The 13239-nt window shown below is 36.9% G+C and overlaps 1 protein-coding gene across 4 annotated transcripts in view; it reads left to right on the top strand.

The window, feature by feature from the left end:
- TENM1 (teneurin transmembrane protein 1) overlaps positions 1-13239 on the top strand; it is an 895908-nt gene that overhangs the window by 461634 nt on the left and 421035 nt on the right. The gene's annotated exons all lie outside the window — the stretch shown is intronic.

Below are 13239 nucleotides of genomic sequence, written 5' to 3'. Positions count from 1 at the left end.
TGTTTTTCACAGAATTCTTTTACAGTGTTAGATGAGGTATGGCTATACTTACATTTGCATTATGTAGATTCAATATGAGAGAAAACCATGCTACTTTATTATTATAATACCGTGGACTTGTGTTTCTGACAATTTAAAGACTGCTTTCCATTTCATCTTTGGGTTGTTGAGAACCAAGCACAGTACCTGGTGCACAGAAGATGCCTAATGAATGAATGTGTGTTGAATAAATTGAAAGGATGAATTAAACAAGTTGGGATATTTTAGAAGTTTTTTTTCATTAGCATCATGAATGTGTAGAATATAATTAATAGGTTACAGTGAGATTCTGTTTTTGAGGTACGGAAGAAATTCCATTCCTCTTTTATAGTGATAATTGCTATTTTCCTCCTTTGCAACAGAAAAGAAGTGGAAAATCCAAATTGGATCCCCCCTTTTTTTTTTTGCAAGTAGAGAGTTGGGGACAAGTATTCTGTTGTACTGAACATGGTTTGCCATTTGCAAAGAATTTTGACCTGGTTGGCCTAATAGCCAACCAACTGGTCCTTAGACTTCCGGCAGTCTTCACTAGAAACATCCTCAAAACCTTTCCAGTCTACGGGGGCATCTAGGTGGCACAGTGGATAGAGCACCAGCCCTGGATTCAGGAGGACCTGAGTTCAAATTTGGCCTCAGACACTTGACACTTAGTAGCTGTGTGACCCTGGGCAAGTTGCTTAACCCTCATTGCCCCGCAAAAACAAAAACAAAACAAAACCAAAACCCTTTCCAGTCTAGTAGTATTTGCCACATTGAACATTTGGATAGCAAAGCATTCAGGAAGCCAGGGTTACCTGTGTATCATGATGATACATTTGGTATATTGAAATGTTACATTGAAAATTCAGAAATATTTTAATTGAATAGATACAAAGGACAATAAAATAGTTTTGTTGGAACATATGCTTCCTTTAAGTCTCTATTTACCCCCAGTTTTAGCTCATGACTTGTTGCTTCATCTGGCATGTATCTTTTTTATATGTCTGTTTTGAAAAGAAAAAAAACTACTCTTGAAGATAATGAAATTTGCCTGTTTGCAGTACTGTTAAGTCACATGCACAGTCTGGATTTACAAAATGAGGGTTGCGGGGCAGCTAGATGGCGCAGTGGTTAAAGCACCGGCCCTGGATTCAGGAGGACCTGAGTTCAAATCCGGCCTCAGACATTTAACACTTACTAGCTGTGTGACCCTGGCCAAGTCACTTAACCCTCATTGCCCCGCAAAAACAAAACAAAACAAAACAAAATGAAGGTTGGGAATCTGCACTTCCATAATGGATAGGATACATTTTTTCTTGCTAGTTTAGGAGCATTCTGTTGGGAGAACAAGTTCTTGTCTGCAGAGAAAATCTTGGTTTGAAAGTGTTACTATCCAGTGGACACATAGTTTTATGTCTCAAAGTTGGCTGCCAAAATCAGCAGTTATAAAAGCAAGAAGACAGCTGCAAATTTTAAACCTTTGATGTAATATATACCATGCTATTTTCTTTTGGAAGCAAATACTATGCTCTTGTCACTTAACAATTTCAGCAGTGTACACATAATTGTTTCCATGAACAAATGGCTGTATTATGCTAAGTGGCTGATTTGAAATAGTGTTTTCCTTATTCATCCAGAGTCCATATTCTTCCCTTTTTGTTTTCAGTTTTATGACCAATGTCATCTGGAAATTTCTATTTAAGTAATTTTCATTTATTTTGATGTTAGGGAAGTACAGAAACAGTTTGGTTGAAATAGTTTATCCCTTATTTTTATTGTTCCTTGGCAAGTTTACACATGCTGAAATTATTCTTCAGGGGCTACAGAGAGATTGTGCACTTAGAGTAGTCCTACAGCTCAGAAGTCATTCACAACTTTTCAGTACAAATATTTGCTCCTTCTACTCAAAGAAGCCATGAGCAAAGATGTCCCCCATTACCACAGGACCCAGGAACCTGAGTTGTTAAATAGCACCATGAATAAATAATAGACTTGGGGGGTCCAATAAGAAATTCCAACTCCTTTGTGTACAAAACCCATAAAATTATAATATTATGTGATTTCATTGTGTGTGTTTACACAAATGGTTCAGCTAGTTAACTGAACTGGTGAATTAATTCAGATTCAGCTCATTTGTTTTTGACCAAGGATTTGTTTATGGAAACCCACTCATCTTCTTGGAGTGACTTGATTAGTAAAGTCAAGTCAAACAAGCAAAAAATCACATCAGTCCAAAGCTAAATAAAACAACAAATATACATTGTCAAACTAGTGCTTTGTCCCTCTTTTTAAATTGACTGATAATCCTGTTTTATTTATAGATATGGCTTTATTTGGCATGCCCAGTTAGTTGTGTGTCTATATACAATGTTATTCAGTCAGAAATTACAGTCACTCATGCAGTCAAATCTGCATCACTGGAGGGAATATTCTCATCAGTGAGATAATTAAGTGCCTTGGGCACTCAAACTCACATGCATTGATTTGACCCATTCTATGCAGCTCTGGTACATGTCCTCTCTTAAGTTCATCAAAGAACAACAGATGGAAATATAAGTCTGGAGGTCAGAAGAGAGTTTAGGCTTAGATAAGTTGATCTGAGAAATATCACCATAGATAATAATTGAAACCATAGCAGTTAATGTGAAGTGAAATAGTATAGAGGGAGAAGAGGGCCCAAGACAGAGCTTGGGGATGCTCAGAGTTGGTGACCCTGATCTGCATGAAGATCCAGCAAAGGAGACTAAGCAGGTAGAGAAACAGCCTAGAAATCTAGGGAAAAAAAGTGATCAGTGTCAGAGGCTACAGAGAAGTCAAGGATTAGGGTTGGAAATGACCTTTAGATTTAGCAATTAAGAAATCATGGCACAGTGGGTAGAGAACAGGCCCTGGAGTCAGGAGGTCCTGAGTTCAAGTCCGGCCTCAGACACTTGACACTAGCTGTGTGACCCTGGATAAGTCACTTAACCCCAATTGCCTCCAAAAAAAAATCATGGGTAACTTTTAGAGAGAGCATGTTTGGTTGAATGAGTTTGAGTTTACAAGCAAGACTGAAGAATTAAAAAGAGTGAGAAGAAATTGAAGGACTTCAGTCACAAAAAGGAGAAGACTTATACAATGATAACTAGTGGAGGTAGACCGATCAAGTGAGGGTGTCCAAAATGGAAATCATCCTTCTACTCAGCAGCTGTCTTGTTCACTTGCCTATTACTGTCAAGGACATAACTATCCTTCCGATCACCTAGGTTAAAAGCCTTGGTGTCATCCTAGATTCTTCTTTCTTGCTCACACCATACATCTAAACAATTGCTAAAACGTAGAATTTCTGCCTCTGCAACATCTCTTCTGAACATCTCCTTCTCTCTACTGAAATAGATACCATTTGAATTGAAACCTTCATACCTTCTTGCTGGACTGTTGTGATAGTCTTACAGTCTGTCCCTCTGCCTCAAGTATTTCTCCACTCCAATTTATCTCCCCCACAGTTGTCAAAGGGAATTTCTTTAGGCACTTGTTAGAGAAAGATGTCTAAGCCATGAATAGCCAAATTTTAAAATGATAAATAATAATTAGAGAAATGAAAATCAAAGCTATTCTGAAATTGTACCTCATACCCATCAGATTGGCAAAGGTGACAAAAAGAAAATATCAATATACTACAGGAACTGTGGGAAAACAGGTACATTAATGCACTGTATGTGGAACTGTGATCTGATGCAGCCATTCTGGATAGCATTTTGGAACTGTGCCCCCGATTCTTTTAAGCTGTGCATACCATTTGTCCCAGCAGTACCATCACTTTTTTATTGTCATTAGTTTTAGTCATGTCTGACTCTCCATGACCCCATTTGGGGTTTGCTTGGCAAAGATACTGGAATGGATTGCCAATTTCCTTCTCCAGTTCATTTTACAGATGAGGAAACTGAGGTAAACAGGGTAGAGTAATTTGCCCAGGGTCACATACCTAGTAAGTGTCTGAGATGAGATTCAAAATCAAGTCTTCCTGACTGTATGCCCAGCACTCTATCCACTATGCCATCTAACTGCCCTATGGAACAAAGAGATAAAAGAAAAAGGGAAAGAATCTATATAAGCAAAAATATTCCTAAAATCTTTTTGTAGTGGCCAAGTCTTGGTAACTGGCTATTGAATAAACAAGCTGTGGTAGATAATTTGATGTATTTTATATTTTATTACACAATCCTGATATTGATGAGGAAAGACTGCTCTTTGTTCTTTACCACTCTGACTTGTTCTCTTTCAACCAGTTCAATTTCTGGTTTGCACCAGGAAATAATTCTCAACTCTGCTGTAAGAAATGCTGAAAAAAAGATGGTTTAAGAGAAACCTAAGAAGATTTGTATGAACTAATATAGATTGAGGTGAACAGAATGAGGAGAATAATTTATACAGCATTTTGGACACTTGGCTAGTCAGTACAATGACTAGCCCCAGTTCCAGAGGACTCATTATGAAACATGCTGTCACTTACAAGTGTAGAAGTGGTGGATGCTGTGCATACTGAGGTTTGTCTTTATATATCCAATGTGAGAACTTTTCCTTGATTATATATGGTAGAGAGAATGTAGACTTGCAAGTAAAATCAAATTGAACTAAAAAAAATCAAATGAATTTCACCTCATTGTTTAAGAAACTCCAAGAGCATTCTATTACCTCTAAAATAAATTATAAAATATTCCTTTTGATATTTAAAACTCTTCATAACTTAGCCACTTCCTGCCTTACTAGTCTTCTTACACCTTGATCCCCTTACTATAAGGGCGAAATTTAATATGGGGAATTAATTGGGCAGCTCGCCATAATATTGGGGTAAGGAAGGAGATTAACAGCCTTTTTCGGAAAAAACAAAATAGGGTTTATTTATGGGAACAAATTTAAAACACAAATAAGGTTAATAAAATAGGGACCAAGAAAAAGGAATAGGAGAACGAAAATTATACGACCTGCAATCACACCACCGCCTGGACTCGGCAGTTCCCAAAGAGCAAACACCTGTGTCCCATCTCTCTCTCTCTCTCTCTCTCTCCCTCCCTCCCTCCCTCCCTCCCTCCCTCCCTCCCTCTCTCCCTCCCTCTCCCTCATGCCAGAATGAATGTCTCTTCCCTTCCTAGTTCCTCTTTCCCTCCCCCAAAGTGGAGGTCCTTCAAGCTGATTGGTTGAGAGTGGTCTCTTGCTGACATCAGTAGTACATTAACACGTCACTCAGGGCCGGCCAGGTGTGGCCTCCGTCCAATCATCCTTGAGTAGGTACCTAGTCAGTTTCTCATTCTTACCCAATTCAAACAATACTAAATCAATCAGGTGGGGCCCCTGGGCATCTGCCAAATTCCATTATTTTATCACATCCCCCCTTTGTTTCGTCAAGAAACATGGAGTGTTTCCTTGATGAAATAGTAAAAAATAAGAGAATATCATAACCTATGCTAATAAACAATATACTGATAACAATATAGGAAAGGGAGAAAGGGAAAATTTTGTCCAGAGGGGCAGTCCCTTATGGACTCGTGCTTTGACAACGTGTACAGAGAAAAGGCCTCTACAGGAAATACATATTACAGATGGTGTATATAGTAACAGAAGGAAAAGAAAAAAAAACAAAAATGTTCATTTAAAGTCCTTGAAATCTTTTCTTCTTTGAGTGTTAAGATGCCATCAGGGGGACTGGATTCTGATCCAGATTCTGGATTCTGGTTGTCTCTGGATACTTTTACTTCCTTAGCTGTTGAACTGCTGGATTTCTACTAATCTTTAGCATAGCATTGTCAGTGATCAAATTAAACATTGAGAGTTCTTCAAAATATAACTCATGTAGGGGCAGCTAGGTGGTACAGTGGATAAAGCACCAGCCCTGGATTCAGGAGGACCTGAGTTCAAATCCGCCCTCAGACACTTGACACTTACTAGCTGTGTGACCCGAGCAAGTCACTTAACCCTCATTGCCCTCTAAAATAAAAACAAAAAAAACCCAAAATATAGCTCATTGAACAAATTTAAACTTTATACATACAGCATATTACATTCCCCTCTGTGGAGGATACTTATACCCATATGCTGAACATATTGAGTCTTGCTGATTGAGGTTTTATTTCTTTTTGATAAATTGATTATCACTTCAAGTATCTGTTATTGTCATTATACTAGATAGAGAATTCATGGGCAAGATGATGTGATTTACTTGCTTAATGAAGGTTCTGTAACAGTGTTTAATATTATCATCCATTTACATTCATTTATCATTTATATGTCATTGTGACTATACTTGGGGTATGATTTGCAGCATAACACACATTTTTACCATCATATTGTCTTTGGTGAAATTAATATGAGATTTATGAATTATGGAAACTTACCATTTCAGAGACTAATTGCTCTTACATTGAGCTTGATGGAAATGGTTCAATTCCATGATGCAGGCCCTGAAAAGAATACATGTGCAACAGGAGGAGAGACAGGTACACATAAGATGCCCTGATGGAGGCTGAGAGAACAGCCATTCAGTGAAACCTGGAGGCGGAATTCCCTTAGTCCAAATACATTCAGGAAGTCCATAGGTTGCTGATGATAGAAGCTATGTAGACCACAGTAACTGGACATAGTCCAGTTTCGTCCTCTCTCCCTCCAAAAATGGCCTGTTGTCATTGTAACTCCAACACATGCACCTGGTTTAACTTAACTTGCTTTTTTTACTCAATCTAGTGGCATGGTTAGAATCTATCCATCTGAGGCCTAGCACAATTACTGGATGTCTACGAAACCACAAGATGTGGTATGGTAACTTTTCCATAACATTTTCAGGTGTCATCACAGACACATTACTAAATTTGGCCTTGATCCAGACATGTGGTGGTAAAAAGTGTTATTGATATCATAACTGCCTCAACTCTGTATTGCATATGAGTATAAGTATCCTCCACAGGGGGAAATGTAATATGCTCTATGTATCAAGTTTAAATTTGTTCTAAATGAGTTATATTTTGAAGAACTCTCAATGTTTAATTTGATCACTGACAATGCTATACTAAAGATTAGTGAAAATCCAGCAGTTCAACAGCTAAGGAAGTAAAAGTATCCAGAGACAACCAGAATCCAGAATCTGGACCAGAATCCAGTCCCCCTGATGGCATCTTAACACTCAAAGAAGAAAAGATTTCAAGGACTTTAAATGAACATTTTTTTTCTTTTCCTTCTGTTACTATATACACCATCTGTAATATGTATTTCCTGTAGAGGCCTTTTCTCTGTACACGTTGTCAAAGCACAAGTCCATGAGGGACTGCCCCTCTGGACAAAATTTTCCCTTTCTCCCTTTCCTATATTGTTATCAGTATATTGTTTATTAGCATAAGTTATGATATTCTCTTATTTTTTGCTATTTCATCATTTTGTTTCTTGATGAAACAAAGTGGGAAATGTGATAAAATAATGGAATTTGGCAGATGCCCAGGGGCCCCACCTGATTGATTTAGTATTGTTTGAATTGGGTGAGAATGAGAAACTAAGTACCTACTCAAGGATGATTGGATGGAGGCCACACCTGGCCGGCCCTGAGTGACATGTTGGTGTACTACTGATGTCAGCAAGAGACCACTCTCAACCAATCAGCTTGAAGGACTTCCCCTTTGGGGGAGGAAGAGAGGAACTAGGAAGGGAAGAGACATTCATTCCTTCCCATCCTTCCCATCTCTATGCTTTTATTCTAGTTGTTGACCATGTTTACCTGACACAGGAAGAAGTTAAATAATTCATCTATTTTTTAAAAAAACATGTACTTCATCTTGTCTTAAACAGCCAGTATAGTATGTGTTATAGTATGTGGTAAAGTTTAAACCCTTTACTTTTTTTTTTTTTTTTAGTGAGGCAATTGGGGTTAAGTGACTTGCCCAGGGTCACACAGCTAGTAAGTGTTAAGTGTCTGAGGCCGGATTTGAACTCAGGTACTCCTGACTCCAGGGCCAGTGCTTTATCCACTGCGCCATCTAGCTGCCCCAATCCTTTACTTTTTTATCTGAGTACTGTTTTCTGTGAAAGCCACTATATTGCTTCTTATGTCTATACATGTGCATACAGATTTATTTATATGTATATCGTTCTTCTATTATGTATTTGCTTGGTCCTTGCTTGGGATTTCATCAGCATAGGACATTTCTAGAGTAAAATCATTGTCTTTGGATGGTGACCAACAAGCCATCTATAACTTTATAATGTAAGACAGTTACCTTGGAAACAAAAAGATTAAGCTACTTGCCCAAAGTAAGAGGCAGGATGGGAACCTTGTTCTTCTTGAATCTAAGGACAGCCTCTTATCCATGATGGCATCATATCTATTATAGATAGACAGATATACAGAAATGCGTATATGCATTTATATATGTAAATACAATGTGCATATATAGTCTACATGGATACACATTATACATGTATATATGTGTATATACATAACATGCATATACACATGTGTCTGTATATGTTTCTCATGTGGTTTATTATGATAATAATTTCCTTTTAAGGAAAGTATTGATTTATACTTGAAGAAACAGAATGAATGCTTAGGTTCTTGTTTACTATTTTCCTCTACCATGAGCATATAAGACTTAAAATAAAGGAATATCATGTTTTTCAACAAGTTCAGTTTCAGTTGTTCCAGATTGAATTAGTGTAAATAAAATAGAAAGAAAGGCCCTAGCAAATCAATACTGCATTGGTAGTAAACTGGAAAATACTGACAAATTATCCTTTTAGGGCTTAGCGAGGTTTAATCTAAACATCGTTTTCTCCTGACAGTATGTGAGAGAAGAGGGTAATTTATTACACAATCCTGATATGGATGAGAAAAGACTGCTGTTTGTTCTTCACCACTCTGACTTGTTCTCTTTCAACCAGTTCAATTTCTGGTTTGCACCAGGAAAGAATTCTCAAATACTGTACTTTTTATTTATTGAAGCTTAAATACCACAGAATTTCTTCCATATTGTAGTATATTTGGATACTCAGTAATTTGGGAAGTATAAATGTTAAAATGCTATGTTGAAATATAGGTTTACCTCACTCTACAGAGGAGATGTATTCCTAAAGAGCTACGTGTAAATTGAATTCACATGTAAGGGGGAACTAGCCAATGAAACACAGTCTTTATAACTGTACAATGTCCTCTGCCTGGTTCAATATTCTATGTTGAAGATGGTGGACAGGAAAGAGTCTTGAAATATTTGTATGTGTTTTAAGTCAAAATGAGTTTTTCAAGAAAATTCTAGTGAATCTTTTTTTTTTTTTTGTAATGTGAGTAATCCTTTAATATTCTTTTCCCCCACAGTTTTGGATTTATGTATATATTTTTTTTCTTGATATATTTTTATTATAATATTGTACTTCCCAGCTCTGCCTTTTCATTGTTTTCCCCCTATGGTGGAATGGCCTTCCTCCTTATCTCTGAGTTTTGGCTTCCCTGGCTTCCTTCAAGACTTAGCTCAAATCCCACCTTCAGAGGCCTTTGCCATTCCCCTCTAAGGCTGGTGCCTTCCCATTTACACTCTGTATGTTGTGTGCATACATATTTGGTTTTTTTTCCTTCTTTTTTTTTACATATAAGGTATTTTATTTTTTCCATTACATGTAAAGATAGTTCTCAACTTTTGTTTATACAAGCTTTACAATTTCAGATTTTTCTCCCTCCCTCCCCTCCCTCCCCCCTCCCCTAGACAGCAAGTAATCCGATATAGGATATATCTATATATCTATATACATATACAGATATATAGATATATATTTATACACACACACACATATATATACACATAATAACATTAATCCTATTTCTGCATTAGTCCTGTTATAAGAGAAAAAATCAGAGCAATGATGAAAAACCTCAAAATAGAAAAAAAAAAAACAACAGCACCAAAAACAAAAGAAATAGTATGGTTCATTCAGCATCTATACTCCACAGTTCTTTTTTTTTTTCTTGGATTTGGAGATCCTCTTCTATCATGAGTTCCCTGGAACTCTTCTGTACCATTGCATTGGTGAGAAGAATATAGTCCATCACAGTAGGTCAACACTCAATGTTGATGATACTGTGTACAATGTTCTTCTGGTTCTGCTCATCTCACTCATCATCAGCTCACGCAAGACCCTCCAGGTTGCTCTGAACTCCTCCTGCTCATCATTTCTTACAGCACAATAGTATTCCATTGTATTCATATACCACAACTTGTCCAGCCATTCCCCGATTGATGGGCACCCCCTCAACTTCCAATTCCTGGCTACCACGTAAAGAGCAGCTATAAATATTTTTGTACATGTGGGTCCCTTTCCCCTTTCCATGATTTCTTTGGGAAAAAGACCTAAAAGTGGTATTGCTGGGTCAAAGGGTATGCACAGGATTTATGTATATTTAAGTCATTAAACCTTAGCAAAAGAAAGTTAGGATTCTTTCTTAAGCTTTTAAAAAAATTTTTAGTCAAATGTCTCTCATTTTATGTGGTTGATAATGAATGAAGAGATGTAGAAAAGAAATAAGCCTTAGCAACTTGGTCATCTTTATAATTTTAGGAACGTTATACAGGGTGGGCCAAAAGTCACAAAGAGGTTTCAAGATTTAATAACTCCTTTATTTTTGTTTTAATTTATAATACCATAGCATCATATATAGTGTATATATATAAAATTATATATATATATACACATAAGAAAAATTAGTTTCAAAAAGTTATTAAAACATCAAAGGAATTACTTTTCTACTTTACTCAAGAATAATATGGTTTAGGTAAAATAGAGCATCCTTTAGGAAGCATATTTTACTAAAAGACTATAATGTTTGATACTTTTTTTAAGTTACTTGCTTCTATTTATCCAAATTATCATCAGAAAGAATATTGTCTTATCTGAACATTAAATTTCACTTCCAACATAACCTAATGGGGTTCCACTTCCCGCCTACTGCTACCAGCCTTGGTTAACTTATAGGAGGACATAGACCAAACAAGAGTCATATAGGATAGGCAGAAGCCTCAATTATTGGAAAGAATGTTCTTATGGATGAAATCACAAATCCACTGGAGTCATATCACATACTAAACTAGTCTGTGTGCAAATACCCAAATGACATTTGGAGTCAGATGCATCGATCAAGTAGAACTTAGTGATGCGTTATTTGCTCCGTGATGTGCTTAGCACTGACAATGACTCCTATTTCTGCAGTGCTTTAAGTCCTACCAAGCATTTTCCTCAGAAACAACCCTGTTGAGTAGGTAGGTGAAGCATTGTTAACCCTCTTTTACAGATGAGGAAATGCAGCTCAAAACACTTAAATGCAGACACTTGACACTTACTAGCTGTGTGACCCTGGGCAAGTCACTTAACCCCCATTGCCTGCAAAAAACAAAAAACACTTAAATGATTTGTCAAGGTCGCAAAGCTCATGTCAAGGCAGGGATTGACAAACCCAGTGCCCTTATACAGGACACTGTCTGTCTCCTATGTTTACTTAAGTAGAATGTTTACAAACATTTTGACATATGGACATCAGAGACCAAGGTCTATAGAATGAACAAAGTAACTTGAAATTGATTATCAGGAGTCATTCACATTGGGAGCAGAAAAGAGGAGTTTTAAAGAACTTTCAATTCAGTGAAACATGAATAAAATGATTCAAGTGAAAACAACCAAAAAGAAAGTGTCCTACTCTAGTGGGGAAAAATGAAGAAAATAACAAAACCCAGTCTTTAAAAAGACATGTTATAGAGATTTGATTGGAGCTACTAGGACTCTTCACTTATCTAGAAGGTGCTAGGGGCAGCTAGGTGGCGCAGTGGATAGATCACCGGCCCTGGATTCAGGAGGACCTGGGTTCAAATCTGGACTCAGTCACTTTACACACTTACTAGCTGTGTGACCCTGGGCAAGTCACTTAACCCCAATTGCCTCACAAAAAAAAAAAAAAAAGAAGGTGCTGACCTGCAATGGTGGAAAGCATTTCTTCACTCTGGAATTCCTATACCAAGAAAACTACAGGTCCTCTCCCTTTCGTGATTCATATTGAAGCCAAACATATTTTTGAATTTCTATGTATGATAATTTACAACTATTGTGACAAAACATTGCCATCATAGGCATGTTATTTTTTACTAATAAGATACCAAAATTAAATAATTCAGTTGACAATTTAAACAAAATTAACTGTAATTTATGCATTCATTTTACTTAATTTTATTATAGACTCTTGCCATTTGACAAGATCACATTCAATAACCAACATTTCAGAGCACTCCCCTAAAAGTTGGGGAAACAGAGGAAAATGTTTGCATTATGCCCTCAGGTTGCTATCACACATCTATCGAAAGCTTAATGGAACCATGAAAATCATTCTTGAAGACATAATCAAATTTTATACAACTTGACGATATTGACCATAATATTATGAATACTTTCCAGCTTTCTCGGCAAGTAATTACCAATCACAGGAAATCCTTTCTCAGTTTGGATTCTTTGCTGGATGTCCTCCATTACAGAGCCACACATTTCACAAGCATACCTCTATTTTATCCCTTGCCTGATATTATTAATCCAAGAGTTTTTGAATGAGTTATTTCTAGTTTTCATCTGGGGAATCATGAATGATATTGAAGTATGAGTGAGAGGATCTTTATTGTAAAAGAACTTGTTTTGTTTTTGCAGGGCAGTGAGGGTTAAGTGACTTGCCCAGGGTCACACGGCTAGTAAATGTCAAGTGTCTGAGGCTGGATTTGAACTCAGGTCCTCCTGAATCCAGGACCAGTGCTTTATCCACTATGCCACCTAGCTACCCCCTGTAAAAGAACTCTTAAGGCAGCATTTTATTCTACCAAGTTGAATGCTTTGTGTGTGTGTGTGTGCAAGTAACAAGCAGTAAGTACAATAAGATCTCTATTTATTCTACCAAGTTGAATGCTTTGTGTGTGTGCAAGTAACAAGCAGTAAGCACAATAAGATCTCTATATCTTTCAGTTAATTGTGAGATGTTAATTATGTGGTCAATTGTCAAATATCCCTTGTGAAAGCCTGCTTATTCCCTACTAATATCTTCATCAAGGATGTCCTCAGTGTGTTTATAGTTGATTGTCATGAAGATTTTTGTGCGAGTGGGAGAGTAAGCATATTAGTATTTTTTATGTTCTTTTTTTTACTGTATTGAAATATAGCCAAGATTTTTTCCATGCCTTTGGTATT

Source organism: Dromiciops gliroides, chromosome X (assembly GCF_019393635.1).
Source record: "Dromiciops gliroides isolate mDroGli1 chromosome X, mDroGli1.pri, whole genome shotgun sequence".
Lineage (NCBI taxonomy): Eukaryota > Metazoa > Chordata > Mammalia > Microbiotheria > Microbiotheriidae > Dromiciops > Dromiciops gliroides.
The sequence above is the reverse complement of the archived record's forward strand: the minus strand, read 5'-3'. Positions and strand labels throughout refer to the sequence as shown.